This window comes from Malurus melanocephalus, unplaced genomic scaffold (genome assembly GCF_030028575.1).
Source record: "Malurus melanocephalus ecotype Western Australia unplaced genomic scaffold, MMel_1.1 scaffold_216, whole genome shotgun sequence".
Lineage (NCBI taxonomy): Eukaryota > Metazoa > Chordata > Aves > Passeriformes > Maluridae > Malurus > Malurus melanocephalus.
This window is the reverse complement of record NW_026623448.1, coordinates 128,305-145,513: the sequence shown is the minus strand read 5'-3', so window position 1 is coordinate 145,513 and position 17,209 is coordinate 128,305.

The window sequence follows — 17,209 nt, the reverse complement described above, 5'->3', positions numbered from 1 at the left end:
AAAAAAAAAAAAAAAAAAGAAAAAAAAGGAAAAGAAAATGCCAGAACTTTTCAAGACCTCATTTCCCATCTTAGGCCTAAACCCCCAAATGAAAGAGATTTATATATATTACAGTGTGACAAAATTGCCCTTCCTAAATCAAAGGTTCCTTTCCTAGTCAGAGCTGTTCTCCCTGAGCACCAAGAGCCCCTTTAATTTCTGCAATTCACTTTCTTGGGMAAGGCTTTTTCAGTCTTTACAGCAATTAGGTACATCCCAACAGCCCCTTGATCCATTTTCTGCTGGGGTTCATAATCCAATCTATCAACACCAACCACCTGCACTTGGAAAACAACAAYCCTTGCTTCAGCAGTGGCCTGGCCAGTCCTTGTTCCCCTCCACTGTAACCAGGGAAAAGGGTGACTTCAGAAGGGCTGCCAAGACATGGTGATAATAAACATCATGTCCTTCCCACAGAGAGTCCATATGCTTTTGATGTGCTGGAGCTGAAGCAGCTCTTTGATTTTCTTGTAGTTATTTTGCTGCTTTAAGGCTACTATGATTGTAAGAACATCTGTCAAATTAAGTCATGACATAGGACTGTGTTTTATGGCTAATCTCTTCAGAAACAAACAAACAGTCATGGCTGAAACTGAGTTAGACAATTCCAAKTGTTACACTTTGAGATTTAAAAGAAAAGGAAAAAAAAACAAAACAACAAAAACCAAAAAAAMCCCACCCAAAATCACACACAACAATTAAGAGTCAAGTCCAAAGCTGTAACCCATGCTGGGCTGGCTGTGGAGGGAGCCACACCTCATTGTCAGTGGTCAGGATTATTGGTTCCTGCAAAATATCCTGCACCTGAGTTCTGTGCACAATCCTGCACCTGAGTCCTAAAAGGTCACAGAAAGCTCAGATCCATCTTGGGTTTCAGACTATCCAGTTTGAAGATGCTTTTCTTTAAGGGTAAACCTTCCCAGAGGTCAGATCTCTGGACACATTCCTGTATGAAATTCCATATGACAGTTTGCCAAACTTATTTTACAGAAGWTATAAGCTTGTTTGTTTTTGTGGCATGAGGAGACAACTGGAAATTGCTGTTCTCATTTTGCWCTTGCAGTGCATCTAATAAGGTGCCTGTGGGATGTACATGTAATGGTTTTATGGCATCAAACCAGATTGTCTCTTAGTTACCTTGCAACTCCCTCTGAATGTCTATTTTTACATGCTATCTTGTATATTGTTTACATTTGTTATTAGTTATAACATACATGTGATATTCTTATTTTATTATTCCTTAATCCATGTAAAGATCATAAAAGCATCTTCACCAATGCCTTCTGTCTACTTTACTGGGTGCTCCAGGGCTGCCATGTCAATCTTATCATCATACATCAAGGCTTAAATTTAGTTTTATATAATTTTCCTAGGCTGAAGAACATTTCATTTATTCCTTCCAACACTTCTAAACCTGATTTCCTCAAGTCACTCCTGCTTTCCATCGCTTCCAAATTTAATACATTCAAATGCTTTGATTATTATAAAAGTTTTGTCCTTCAGAAAATCAGATGAGTTTGATAAAGTTGTTTTACAAAGTGGTGCCAAATCCCAAGGGTTCAAGCTTGACTTMTTCAAGGGACAAGGTAATGATGTTGAAAATTATTTCATTGTGCCATCTAAGTATTACCCTTATTAATCAATCCTCAAAGCATGTTAGGAATGCTAAAATCTGCTAATACTTATTCTTTAATTAACATTACTGAATTCATACATTGCTTTCAAACTAAAATAAATTCAAAGGTTCTCTCGTATCATGGGATTTTTTTTCTGCTTGAAAAAAGTCAGCTAAAAGTAGTATCTGCAAATGCCCATATTAGATCATCAGTGATATACTTAATGTCTTTTAAAAGTAGGAGTGATACATGCCCTCTGATGTAAGCATTTCCACAGCCATCTGTGGGCACTAGGTAAATCTCTGGCCATTCTACAAACATGCATTAAGCAGAAATTAGTGATTTATTCCAAAGAGGAGACATTAACGCAACCTTAACAAGGCAGAARTCCAGCTCACAGCACAGGCTGAGTATTCTTCTCAAGTAAGCAACCACCATATTTTCATAACACCAGAAGTGAAGGCCTTTCCCATATCATTGTCAGAAACTGAGAGATCATTTCAGTTGGAGGGAAAAATAAAAACATAAGAAATGCCCTCAAATAGAAATCGGGAATATAAAATTTCAATAAAAATTGGCAAGATAATTAGCAAGTGAATCATCATCTTATCATCAGGTGTGTCAGGCAGCCTTAATAGTAACCTGTCAAAACAGCATTAGAAAATAAGTGAAAAATGAGATCATATTTAAGTTGTTCAGAGAGGGATACATTACAAAGTCATTACAGTCATCCTAGGAGCAGGTGCTCACAACTCCAWGATTTCAATATTCAGTYAAAAGAAAAGACTACATGTGGAAARAGTCATTCTCTGTGGCACRCAATATCCACAAAAGGACATGAATTTTAATCACACACACAAGTAACATCAGATTTATGCTGSTTAAAGTACACTTTAAGATATCTTGAAATTTCTCTCCACACTTTCAGCTATATCCCCACACTTCACACTATATACCCAGATATAACTGGAACTTATTCMCCTCCATTTCTCCTCACTATCAAGGCTGAAAAGAGCCTCTCAGCACCTTGCAGCTTTGAGAAAACCATAGCCCTGTTACCACTGTGGAAAAGTACCCCAAGACTCCTGTTTTTTTCAGGTAATTTAGTGATCTGGCAATCACAGACAAAAATGTTTCACGTAAATTCTTTTAGCTCCACCAAATTCAACAACGCCCCTAAATTGAAGTTCATCACAGGTAATTTTTCTGTGGAATTTAGCTCTATTAGGGRTGAATTCAATATTGGAATGAAAGTGGAAGGTATATTTTTTAAAAGGTCAGTCTGGAGTTAACACTTTTCCTTCTGTACATATGAACAGCTGTAATTAAGACTACTTTATTATGTATCTGTATAACTGTACCCATGTATGAGAGATTTCATCATCCCAGAGATAATAATTGCACTCACAGGAATATGCAGCTGAAATTTTACAAACTGTGGCCTGCCTGAAATTCAGCCCTGGTGAAAATGCAGCAGGCAGCTGCCTTCCCTGCTGTGAAATTATTCCTCACCAATAAGATTTTGTCAAAAAGAAATTATTGTTATGTAAGAATTACCAAAATCTTTGAGCAGCATCCTGGGGAGGCCATAGGGTACCATGCTGCATTTAAACTAATTCCCAYATAAATACATAATCTATTATAAACAATTAGAAAACTCTCATTAGTCATAACAGCGGTGTTCTTGCTTCCATGGCTATTGGTTAATGGCTTTAAAGTAGAGCACCTTCCACAGCTCCAGGGAGATTATTCCATGCTATGCTGATRCACCTTAAAAAAAGACTAGTTCCTGTAAAAAAGGTGTGTGTAAAAGAACTTTGTGGGGTTTTATACTTTTAGAGGCCAGGAAGAACTTACATAAGTATTTCATGTGCTAATACAAGCCCTCTGCAAATTCTGTTCCAGGTTTCCTGTTCTCTTCTTAAAAGAACAACTTCTGCCAGCCAAAATAACAACAAAAAAATACAACACATATTTGGACATATGAATATTTTTACCCAAAATATACAGTTGAACTAGACTCAATGAATTTCTGACTATTCCTCCCATTTCCACATTGCTTTAGGCTGACCATCAAAGTATATGTATCCATGCACAAGGGTGCTTGTTCTCATTTCCAGGCCTTACACCTGTCAAACAGGTGGATTTTGCAGGGAACAAGCAAAGCTTGTTACATCTGTGTTTCTATTCAGGGCTTAACAATATGGGTGCAACAGCACTTCTGATTTTTCAGGACTAAGACTACTGCTGCCTTTCTTTTCTCTGGATTCTAAAATATACCTTTTACACAAAGAAAGTCAGCCCACAGTGAAACGTGGTAAGCAATCTCTGATCTGGAAAACAGCCACTCAAAATGACTCTGCTGCTACCCACTGGCTGAGTCACTGAGGTGGGCGACTCAATGTAATTTTGAAAACATGTATTATGTTGTGGGTTCGCCATGAACATTTTTTATTTTCCTACTTTTGTGGAATTAGGACACGTTTCAGGGACAAAATGTCTCATCGAGGGTAGAAAAGAGAAGAGAAGGTGAGAGAAACCCACGAATCTTGTTAAGAAAGATTTGTAACAGGAAACAAKTGGAATCTGAAAAAGAAAGTATCCCTTTAGAAAATAACATAGTAATAATATTTATGGTAAACCACTGTAGATGAAGCAACATTTCCTGAAACAACTGAATAAGAAGAAACAACAAAAGGTTATAGTGAAATGTATAGGAAAAGTCGTAACAATACCTGCTAATTTACCTAATTCTGGTGCAGTTTTTGAAAGGAATTTGGAGTGGAGAGAAAGTACATCTCCATCTTTTATCTGAGTGCTCCTATTAATGTGCTCATACATTTTTTACAGAGATATTCAGTATGTTTCTAATTTTTAAGAAAAAGAAGAAATCTAATTGAAAATATCTGCAGGTAAGGAAAAAAAAAAAACAATTGGCTGGATTTCTGATTTAATTGGATGCAAAATGTATTTTTATCTTTTTTCAGAAACTGCAGTTTTTCATTGTCAGGATTTGGTTCCAAACCCCACCAATAGATCAAAGACCAACCATACAAATACATAAGCAATGGTAATATAAGGTCTTTCTTTCTGATTTCTGTTCCCCAGGCATTTGGTATCTTTGGTYAGAATGTTGYCTTCAGGAAGACTATATTTTTTCAYTATATGTATTTAGAATAAAAGAAACAAATGTTGTTTCAGTAAAATTCTTAGATAAACATATAATRATGGAATTGATTCCTTAAAGAATTCATTTTTGTCCTTGACATTATGATCCAGGTTAGCTCAGTCCAGCCACATTCAGGACAAAGCAAAAAGAAATGACCCCTTTTTGAGATTCTGTGAATCACTAATTACTGATATGATGATATTTCATCCTTGTGAGAATTAATTTGCACCTCAACATTTTGCACTAGTAGATACTATAAATTCAGGAAACACATACAAGATTTTTCTCAAATAATAGGATATACACCCGCTTCTGGAAAAAAAAAAAAAAAAGGAAGTCTGAAAATAAAAACACTGTCAGCTACATGCTGGATAGTCTCCAAGGAAACTATATCTCTTTGTGTGAGTAAGGAAAAAGTCATGCATTAAGGGTCTCGTTTCTTTCATCATTCACCCAGTATCACCCATCTAAAGCAGAAACACACACAAGCACCTAGCTCACAATTTGGAGACAATGCAGCAGTGTTTCCCATGCCTTTGGAATGAGGCTGAGAATCAAACACAATGGTCATTAGTAGAGGGCATAACTATGTAAACATTACTGAGATGTAGCTTATTTCTCAGGTAGTAAGTTTTAAAAGTGATTTATCAAGCATTTCAGACAATAAAAAAATAGAACTGGTTCTTTACACTCTTCACAACTTGGGAATGTAAGGCAAGAGATCACACAAATGATAGAGATGTCAAAGCTGGGGTCTGTCAGTTCACAGACACTGCATAATATCATGGTGAAAGAGTTATTTATTTAATTTGGAGATGTTGGCTTAGGTTTTCCTAATGTATTTTCATGCAGCTACATAACACCTGAAAAAAAATCTGAYGTTCCAAAGCCTGTCAGTTTAATATTAGTGTTGTATTTTGTCACATTGTCAATCTGCAAGTGTATTGTAATTGTCAAAATGACATTGTTGAACCTGCCATGTGACACAATAACCTTGGGTTTTGCATCTGCTGCTGTCGGTTCAGTAGTGAGGCAGCTGAGCTGATCTGGATTTTATAAACTTCCCTAGTCCCAAGTTACTCWTACTCAGCAGTCAGTCCTGTAGGAAATAATATTTCAGTGACTGAACCCATTTATCTGTGAACCTTCCCTTGACAGACCTCATAATTTATATCCAGAAGGTGTCCTTCAAAACGGATAGAGATTGATGGTTGAACAAGAACCATGCTWTAACAGCCATTGCATTAAAGGCTCTCTCTTTAGGCAAATCCAGGCTCTGATCTCAATTAGCCAAAGGGGATCTAAATCCCCCTCAGCACAAGCTCTCCACGGATGCAGGACTGGGATGCTGAATCACTGAGAGCTGAGAGTAGTCCATACACTGAATATCCTTGTAAAAAACCAAACAGTGCACAGGCTATCACACAGAATGATTTCTTGTTTCCCTGAAGTTCTGACTTCCACTGGATATTAAAATATGTTTTTAAACCTACCAACTCAGTTTTGGTCAATGGTAAGATCTCTGCACTTCTCCCAGATGAGTGTAAGTTAGGAAAAAAAAAATGCTCTTATTGTACCAATGGYTGCTCAGAGTAGAATGTTTTGGAGGAGTTTATTTTGCATAATTAATTTGGAATGTATTCCATATCCTGGTAGTTAAGAAAGAACAAGTATGAACTCAAATGTGAATTTCTCTCCTGGGTTTCCAACAATTCTTTGCTACACTTACAAAATGGCATGTCCCCCAACACAGTTATTTCCAGGGCCTGAATCACTCAAACACTAAAATGATCATTAATTTAGTCTGGTAATTCAATATACAGAGAGTGATTAAAAGCRAATTGTTTGCAAAAATGTCTTCTTTCCATTGAGTACACAAGAAGACTATGGAGCTTTTTGTCTTATTTTAAACCCTTTCCTTTAGGAATGAGAGTAATTGCAATTATTTTCAATTTGCCAATGGGACAAGGAACCACAAAGTTGAAGCAATTTGCTCAGGCTCATTTCTGACTCATCACCTGAAGTACTAGGAATTTAACTTTCAATTCTCGATGAACTAGGCTGTAGCCTATAAAACTTGATCATGACAAGGGACTGTTTCTTATTCTTGAGAGGATTTTCTTATCTGTTTTGACAAGTTTTTGTATTCAATCTCCCACAATGTTGGGAAGAATGCCTTTTTCAAGTCACAGGTTCCTGAGGATTAGCAACTTTTCTCTCAGAATGTTATTCACAATGTTTGGCATCTTTTCARACCTAGTACTGAAAAAAGCTCTTTTTGGAACTATTCTGGAATGTTTACTTAAGAGCCCAGAAGCTGTAAAACTACCTGATAGTAATACCACCAAAAACATGTAGAATTATTTATGCACTTACTTTATTGATGCCCTGTTATTTATGTGGAAATAAGTCACAGGAACTGCGACTTTCAGATGCTTCTAGGAGACCATAAATGTTAAAAAAAAAAAAAAAATTGATGCAGAAGTGCACATTTGCAGAGGTGCATGTGTTTCAGTCTTCATTTTCTTGTCTTGATCTTCCTTTCTACCTTAAAAATTTCACTTATATATGAAAACAGATGGGAATAAAGCTGGAAGCCCTGGTACMACTGYCAGGYCTTGCAGTATAGARYGAAATGGTTGGTTCYTGATTCCTCAGAGAAAATGCTTTTYTGCTGAAACAGACCTTGGTGAARTTTCAGAATGATTCAGGAYCCYTCTTTTCCATGGGGTTTCAYCAAATGGGTAAAAACATGATTAAAAATGTAAGTGCCGTTAAGCAAGCCTCAATGAAGCTGTTCTTTATAAGGAAACTCTAATACTTTGGTACTGTAACTTTCCATGCCAGCTACTAAAAAGAGCCTACAAGTGTAATTCTATCTATGCACCACAGCAGGCTTTGAAAAACATCTACAATATCCTTTCCTCCTCTTTGCTGTGTCAGCTGACAGCTAAACATGTCTGGGAAAGAGGAGAACTGACAGCTCAACTGGTTTCAGACAGAACTGTCCCACCTGAAGCACAGCTTCACTGAAATGCACTCACTTTCATGGTCATCTGCAGGGAAGCAAATTGAATGTTAATGTAACTGATTATAGTCTATGCTTCACTTAAAAAATGGGGACAGGTCTCAGTTGGGAGAATTTAATTAAAGCAGCCTTCCAGCAAGATAATTATACACCTTTTTTTTTTTCCACTGGGCCTTTCTAGTCCTTAAACTTCAGTTAATAATAGCACAATAATCAAGTATTTCTACATTTTTGGCCAACTAGCAACAKGGTGAACACGAAGAGTATCTGTAAGTATGGCTTTTCTGACTATTGAAGCTCTCAAAACCTGAAATGAAGTTTACTCTTAGTTTCATTCCTCATACTGAAAATTAATTCTACTCTGAACTGAACTATAATACTATCACCAGCACAGTAACTACTTGTTCTTCCAATGCTTTCATCCTGATTATTTATTTATCTTTTTGACAAAGGATGTAAGCAGAATTATTGTAAGTTACCAATGAAAAAACAACCACATAAAAGTCAAGAAAGAAGACTARTCTTTAATAGCAATACATATATTTGGAGTCTTCCATTTTTATTCAATATTCTAGGCTGTATATGACTTATCTATGAATTTGGGATATGCAGCCTGAAATGTTTTTGCCTAATGGGGGTTTAAAAGTTGGTGTGACATATTTACATGTAAAATATTAGGGTTGCTTACTTTCTTAATTGGTAGAGGATTTCATTACCCACCTATTAAAAGTCAGATGTATCACCACCTTACTTAGACATTAAAATTTCACTAGATTTTTTTTTTCAATTAGACAAAACAAAAGGAAAATTATATCCATGTGTATATTAATACTGTAATAATTAGCACTTTTTCTTTGTGCATCAGAGACCTTATGGAATCGATTCCTAATTCATGAAGATAGTTTTGGGAAGGCATAACTAGTCCAGATGCCACAGAGAGATATATATCTAATCTAATTTCACAGATGTGAAATCTGAAATATGTCTTAAGAGAATAAATTTCATAATGCCCTTGAGCACAACACAGTTATTGTCAGAATTATCTCCTATACCAGAGGAAGAGCAATAATGACAGAGTGGTTTAAGATTTGCCTTTATCAGACAYGAAGATATACAAATTAGGATTGGCTGGATCTCTAATAAATAAACTGTTGCTTGGGGCGATTAACCTTCAATCATCCATATGATCATGAGCATTTCATTTAAACTAAAAAAACAACATCAAAGCTCCTCAGGGAAAAGATTACTTTTCTCTGTGACTGGGCCGAAAACTGCAATGATACCACAGATAAAACTCACATTTTTCTTTGGTGTAGTCATTCATTACAATTTGAAGGAGAAAACCCCACAATGTGTGTKCTCTGTCATCTCTCCAGACTGCTTGGATTCCCATTTTTCTGCTGCTTTCTTTTACTGGAGTTCTCATCAACAACAACCAYCACAGACCTCATCTAGTGAACTATKGCCTCYTTCATATTTTTGTGATCCTAATGACATTTGGAGATAACCAAGGGCCACCATGTAGTGGAGAGGAGAGAGAAAAAACAAGTCAGGCTAGACCACTGCACAAACACAAAACTACTTGCAAAAGCACAGAAACACCAACAGGGTGTGGACTCAAGTTTGTGCACCTTCCTTTCAAGCCTGTGTTCTTCCTCTTATCAATCAGATCCCAGGAAATGTTGAAAAAATCTTCAGATATTTTATGTGTCACAATGCARTGTTTCTCTTGAAACACATAATTTCCCTATGCAGACAACTAAAAATCCTCACTGGTTTTCAGGAAGTATATTATAAAATCTTATTTGATATGTRTTGTTCTGTAAACTAGAAATCATTGCTGCTTAAATTACTTTAAAAATATCAGAAGACTGTAGTACCTGTTAGCCTTACATAAACTATTTCTGTTCTTAGTGACATTTCAAGGCACCAAAAGAAAAAAAACAACCATTCATTTTCTAGGTGTTCTCAGTTTTCTTTCTACCATAATGAATTGCAGCACACACMTTTACTAACAGGGGATGCAGGGTGTTTCTTAACAAAACTGTTAGGTTTGGAACTCATTATCCTGCTTTTTCTGTGCTGATTTATAAAAATTTAGCTGTCACTAATCTGGGAATATGTAGCAAATATGTCAGCAAAGTTTAGCATGTTGCAAGGTAGCTGAGGACTCTACAGGYTCTTTTACCACAAATCACAGCAGACACAAAGACTGGAAATATGGGAAATTGCTTTTCTTCTTATTTAAATTATTAAATGTATTTTCATTTATATTTGTGAATATATCAGATATCTAGAGGTAGATATATCTATAAAAAGATATAAAAGTATGCAAATAAACTCTAAGTTAACACCATGGGATTCAGGACTTTTCCTGTATCAGGATTAAACAAAAGTAGATTCTATTTTGAACCACATCTTTTAATAATTTTTACATTGGTGTCTACAATTTAGTGGGCATAACCACTCAGGAACATAAGGTATAAATTTACATGTGTCACTCCATGAGGTTTACAGGTAGATTCCTAAATCCTGTTATTTAAGTCTTTCAGTGATTAGATAAAATTTTTGGCCCTATTAGTTGTTCCTCCAAATTGCAGGAAAAAATCAGAGATGAGTGTGACCTTACAAGAGGACACTTACAATGGGCTGCACATACTRTAAAAGAAACTTATTTAACAATTTGGTAAGGGCAAACAATCATCACCCATTCCTTGCCAGGGGACTGATTTAATAGGGATGCTATTAACATTAAACCAGACAAATTGTAAGAACATTGTAAAAAGTTATGTGGAGAACACCGAAGCAGTGCTCATGGGTATCCATGCCTTCTATAAAATTAAATCAATGATAACCACGATTAAAAGATAGCTTTATAAAATATGCAGTAACAATTAAATTAGCTTGCAAAAGTAAATTTTACTGACACTCAGTGAAAGTTAACAGTCTATCAGGTAAATAACCTTTTCCATCTTTTGACTCTGTAAAGAATAGATTGTACGTTTCCTGAGGAGATTTTTCACTCAGACCAAAAATAGAGGAATGTGAATTTGAGATTCACTATTTTGAAACAGACTCTCCAGAGAAGAGAGAATTTCATGAAAGGCAAATGAAATATTTAAATAATCTAAAAGCATACTAGATTAGAGCAACAAAAAAACCTCAGAGCTGGTTAGGACCACGCAGTTAGTGGGGGCTTGGACAAATAATTTTGTTCTTGTGGATGAAAGATGAGTTTAGATATTCTTCCAACATGATTCCATAATTACCATCGTTTTTTACTGTGTTCATTTTTCTTGTTATTTGACAGATGTGGGACCTTAGAACTTCACAAACACAARTGCATTTATCTTTGCTGTGTCAGTTGTATTGTAAATCTGTTTATTTATACTTTAAATCCGATCTGTGCTTCTACATTGCCTGTGAGTCAGCCATTCTCATTTAGATATTTTCCCCAACATTTTCACAGCCACCTCAGTCTCTTCCAGAGGGACACGTGCTGCCCACAGCAACTTTTCCTTCTGCTCTTGACAAGTACATAGCATACTTCTCTTACTTGTTCACACCTTCCTCTCTCCAATGAAAGCTTCCTCTTGTACCAGTCTCTCCCAGCCCTGCTAGGAATTCAATAAAGGAAGTCTCCTTCTGCAGGTTTTGAAGCATGCGTGACCACAGAATAATTCATGTGGGAAGAAGCCCCTGAAGGAAATCTTGCTCAGTCCCTCACTTAAACCRGCATATCAAGGGCAGAAAACAAGCAAAGAAACCCTGCAGGACATAGCAGACGAGTTTGAACATCCACAGAAAAATCATATACCTCCTGTGATGTTATAAATCCAGTTAAACGTAAGTGTCCATGTACTGCTCTTTACCGTGAGAAATGTGCCAGGAGATGCAGTGAGAGTATTTAGGAGCCGTGCATTTGTCTGCCCTTGCAATAAATTTTCTCTCTTGACAGACACTCTAAACTCTGTTGCTATCTGCAGCCTCATGGCTCCTGCTCATCAAGGGCCAGAGATACCCAAACCCTACTGCTTTTTCTTTTCTCTAAAAACTGCATTAAAGAAAAAAAAAGACAAAAAATAAAACAAAGATGTTTAATGTATGGCATATATTGGCCATCCCAAAAGCAGAGGTTTATTCTCATCCCCTAAGCCATCTCTTTCCATCTCACCTTTGGAAAAATCTCACAGAAGTGTCTCTGCACGACAGTTCCCTGTTCCCATCCCAAATACAGCCCTGTAGCTCATGGCTGGCTGTCTCCCACAGGGACTCAGAGCACACTTGCCATAGACACCCCCCAGCCCTTGGAGATCCACCACCTTCTTAAAAAATGACTTTTCTAAGCGTACCATAAGAGAAGGAACAAAATCCCCATGCTACGAAAGTTTGAAGGCTTTGCTTAAAACCTTTCGAGGTGACTAATACACMGGCTTCACTACCCACAGAGAAAGTCTTCTCTTGAAAATCGCTGCTGAATTAAGCACACCCAGTTTAGAAGCAATTAAAAAAAAAAATTCTCAGGAATCATATGAGAAATGTACTCACGGGCTGTACTTCAAGAACTATTTCTCTTTCCCAAGGTGGATTGGGCTGGAAGAAGGCTCGGTTTGTCGCACTTTGCTGCAGGCCGCTTTTCCTGTCCAAGCTGCCCTCAGCCCCGCCATGGCACACAGGCCTCACCCACCCACGTACCTCCCCTCACACACCYCTTCCCTGTTTGCCCAGGAGCTCCACCATTTTCCCAGGAGCACAATGAGAGAATCACCCCATAAATTCCCAGATTCTCATCCCATCTGAGGAGGGGAGCAGAGAGCGCTGCCCACMYAGCCCCGCCATGGCGCACAGGCCTCACCTGCCCAGGTACCTCCCCTCACAYGCCCTTCCCTGTTTGCCCCAGAGCTCCCTCGTTTTCCCAAGAGCACAGTGAGAGGAACACCCTATAAATTCCCAGATTCTCATCCCAGTTGTTTCTGAGGAGCACAGTGAGAGGAACACCCTATAAATTCCCAGATTCTCATCCCAGTTGTTTCTGAGGAGGGGAGCAGAGAGTGCTGCCCACATAGTCCCGCCATGGCACACAGGTCTCACCCGCCCAGGTACCTCCCCTCACACGCCCTTCCCTGTTTGCACCGGATCTCCATTGTTTTCCCAAGAGCACAGTGACAGGAACACGCTGTAAATTCCGAGATTGTCATCCCAGTTGTTTCTGAGGAGGGGAGCAGAGAGCATTGCCCCACAGTCAGGCCCGAGCTGATCCCCATCCATCGCTGCCCACCCATCCCCGGCACTCCCCACCCCGGCCCTCTGTTTGCTGCAAATAAATAGGGAAATTAATTCTTTTCTAAAGACTCATCCTTTCATGCTGTTTAAGAAGAGATGGAACAGACAATAGGATCCTTCAAATGGAAATCCATATATTAGTAATGATTTCTGGAATTTACCAAAGGCTGTTTTTTTCTACTCCGTCCTCCACCATTAAAACTCCTTTAATTTTTTTTCTTATTATTTCAATTATATTAAGGTRTTTCTTAGAGAAGTATGGGTTTTATTGCATTATTGCCATAAACATTCATGTATTACCTTTCCTGGACAATCACACTTGGTATAAAATTGGCTTTATTAGGTATATTATGGGGGTAAATTGTTTCCTTTTCCKTATTTTCTTATTTTCCCTTTCATGAATTACCTTTCCATCTAGAGGTTTAAGRAGTTTAAGAATGATAAATTCCATGTATCTACCAACCCAATAATCTCCAGTGCAATCTATTACAATTAAAAAATAYGTCTAAAATCTAAACAATCTGCTCCAATCCAGATGAGCTAACATTACTTAAATCCTTTTACTCCAAGAATGAGAAGAAAATCTCTATAAGAACAGAATGAATTAGCCAGGCAGTCATGAGAGAGAGCTTTATTTTGCTTTCACTGCCGATTTCGGTGCTTTATGCTAAAGTTACACTTCTATTTTAAGACTGCATTTGCTTGTGTGAAAAAAAAAWAAATTCTTCCTTGCTATGATTTTAAGAAACAGAGATRGTCTTTTGAGAAAATATAGCTGTATCCATTAGACCTGAGCATTTCCTTTGAATGTCTGACATTTTACTGCTAACCAGATCTATCTGTGATTTATATATTTTATGGCTATATTTGCTTGCTAAATTATAAACATTGAAAATGTCATTAAAATTATGAATGTACAACATAATTTTAAGTAATGTGAGAGAAATAAATGCATAAATCTATCATAACTATACTTCTTTAGTTTTTATATGCATTTCTAAACATATTTTTTCCCAACCTGAATCAAAACAATTACATTCTGATTGAACAAACTTTTAAGAAAAATAGGGGGGAAAACCAGAAACTCAGAAATTCAAAGATGCCATATCTAGTACCCTTAAAGTAAATAAATACAAATATATTATAAAAGCCATGTAACAATTCTTATTTGATTTTAGGATCRCTTAACTAAATGCAACAGTGAAAGCCAGCAAGTAATTATAATGTTATATATAATATTTTATATTTTCATAATTCTATTTTTTTACCCCTTTTGCAGATGTCCTTTTATAATCATCCTGCACCCCAGATTCCTGCTGAGGTTGCAAGGATTTTTACTGGACCTGGAACAACTGCAGKATGTTTAAGGTTTGTTTGCCATCTCCTGTCCTGCTGATGATGGCTGCAATTCCATTAAAACTTAGTCAATAGAGCTCTGCAAATGCCTCTGTATTGCTCTAAAGTCTTGGTTTCCTAAACTAACATCTCCTGATCCTTGGACTGGGCTGGTCAGGGAGGTCACAAAGTTCAGAGGAACCAACCAGGCAAATCCTCACCTGCTGCATTGCAGGAAGCAGCTCCTTCCTTCAATYTATAAATGTAAAATTAAGGCAAATAACAAAAAACAGTTTGTTTCAGTGGGTAACTGTGTGATTTCCACATAAAAGCACTGCAGTTTCTCTCTGCATTAACCTCTCCGGTGCTGCAGCATTTTTAACCCTTTCTAATTCACTGGAGGCATAAGAAAGCTGGTCTGCCATTCTATTAAGGCCATACCACCATGGATATCTATTTTTAGCTCTCATCAAAAACAAAGAGTTCATTAAAAGGCTTTTAATTAAGTTAGAACTCTATTAGAATTTCCAAGTAAATGCTTGATTAGATATTGTCTTCCTCTGTCTTTATTACTCTCAAAGACGACCAATATTCTGTCTGGAGCACTTTAGTCCCAGGAGGAATGTTCCCACACCTCTTGCTTGTATCAGCACATGACACATATGGGAAAGGTATTGTTGAGGATAAAATTAAATAGTAGGGTTGTAAAAAGGTTTTATCTCTTGCTAATGAGTTCACTTATTTTYTTTTGCAATGACAGCAGATTAAGACTAGCTTGTTTAAATAACATTAAAACATTCATAACTTTTATAGGTTTTGAATAGCAAAGACATCAGCAGAAACAAAAAAGTGAATGTTTCAGAGGATGACTTGGAGGCTGTTCTTTTGCAAGTCATCTATCATGGGCTTATTTCAAGGYTGTGCTGTCAAACCCCACAAGACTTGTTTGAGTTAGTTATGGGGCTACAGGTAGGTAGTGGAGGGTGTGCTATTCTGTCACAGGTAAACAAGAGTCTTGCTGACTTTGAAGAACTGAGATKAAATTGTAATTAATGCCCCATTAACAGTTATCTCCAGCTTCCTTAATCCTTCATGAAGATTTGCACCTATACTTGAATGTGTGATTACTTGCTTGATCTAYACATGAACATTCACCTGCCTAACTGTTGCTTTGCTTTTTCACTCAATCTCACCAAATTAAAAGAAAAAAAAAAAAAGCTTTCTGATGGAAAGCAAGTACAGAAAATAATTTTTTTATTTAAATCTCTGTAAGGAGATAAACTTATACTGAACATTTATGTTCTTTGTTGCAACCATCACACATAGTTGYAGAAACAGAAATGAACCCCTTGGAAAAAAAAAGCTTATTGTTTGGAATAATGAACAACTTAGGTATTTTCAAAGTAGGTATGAAACTTGGAGTCAAGCAAAACTTTTTACATTTGCCAACAGTCCCAGCAACAGCTCTCTACATCTGTAGAGAATTATTAGGTTATAGGGAGAGAGCAGATGTTGGGATTAAATGTACCTGAGATATTGCTGCTAAAAAGGCAAAATTATTTTTACTGAATTCTTATCAATAAGAGACTGCTTGATACAACATTGTCAAAACATRGAAGCTCTGATTTTCCCAGCTCCACCCTGAGGGAGGAATAAAATGATTATCTCTTACAAGAATAATGAGAAAAGATTAGTATCTCCGTTCTGAGAGTCCTCAAGGAAGATTTTTTCCTTCACATAGGACATCTTCATAAATGAACAAAGCACACAGAGATCTGGGTAAAGACAGCATGATACTTTCCCCCTCCACTCCCATCAGTCAACAAAACTAATGAAGTCAGAAACTACATTTCCAAGAGCCTTTCTTCCTCCTTTGCCCTTTTTCATGTGGCTTTCACCATTTATGGATCTACAAGGGCTGCTCTTGGCTGAGAAAGGCCTGCTGCTTTGGGCCATAGGCAAAGTGTGTGAGATCATGGTTTCTGCATATCAGAGTGGGAATGGGAAAACATTTGGGGTCTTCTGATGAAACCATTGTCTGGGGAATGGTGCTTTAACTTTTGAGCATTGAGCTACCAGAGTAAATCCAACTCTTGCTTTCATTTAAGAACCTGTAAAAAAAATTCTTCCTGATATATTTCTCCCCATGCAGCCTTGATACATAATCTTCCCCCAGAACATAACTGTCAGGCACTTATAAAGAACTGGTTTCTTCTTACAGGATTTAAACAGAAATGAAAATTGAGTGGCTTTATACTTTTTAAAACAGATATCCTTGCTGGAAGCCACCAAAACTCAAATTTTTTGACACCTACTGGAACAGCTGAACATTTGGAAGCTATCAGGTCACCAGGAAACTCTGGAAATGAAGTGTCCAAACCAGACAGTCATTCACAAAGGCACAAAAGCACCATTTTAATGTGCATTACTATGGGCTATGGCAGTTCTTGTAGTACAAGGAGATASTCAGTGAGTGAAAGAAATGCCCTAGTGAAAGATTTTACTACCTAATGTCGTGCAAATAACTGGCATGCCAGGAGAGCCTCAAGTTGCAATTTCTATTTGGCCAGCTTTGTCATAAATAATGTGTAGGTATGTATACCTTACTCACAGAGAGTCCAAGAAAGTTCAAATGGGATCTAATATTCTGTGCTGACAAAATAAGAACGCTGTACATCCATAGCACAAAGTTACTAATTCCCTCAGATGCCAATTCAAAGAAACAATAGATCTGTTTCT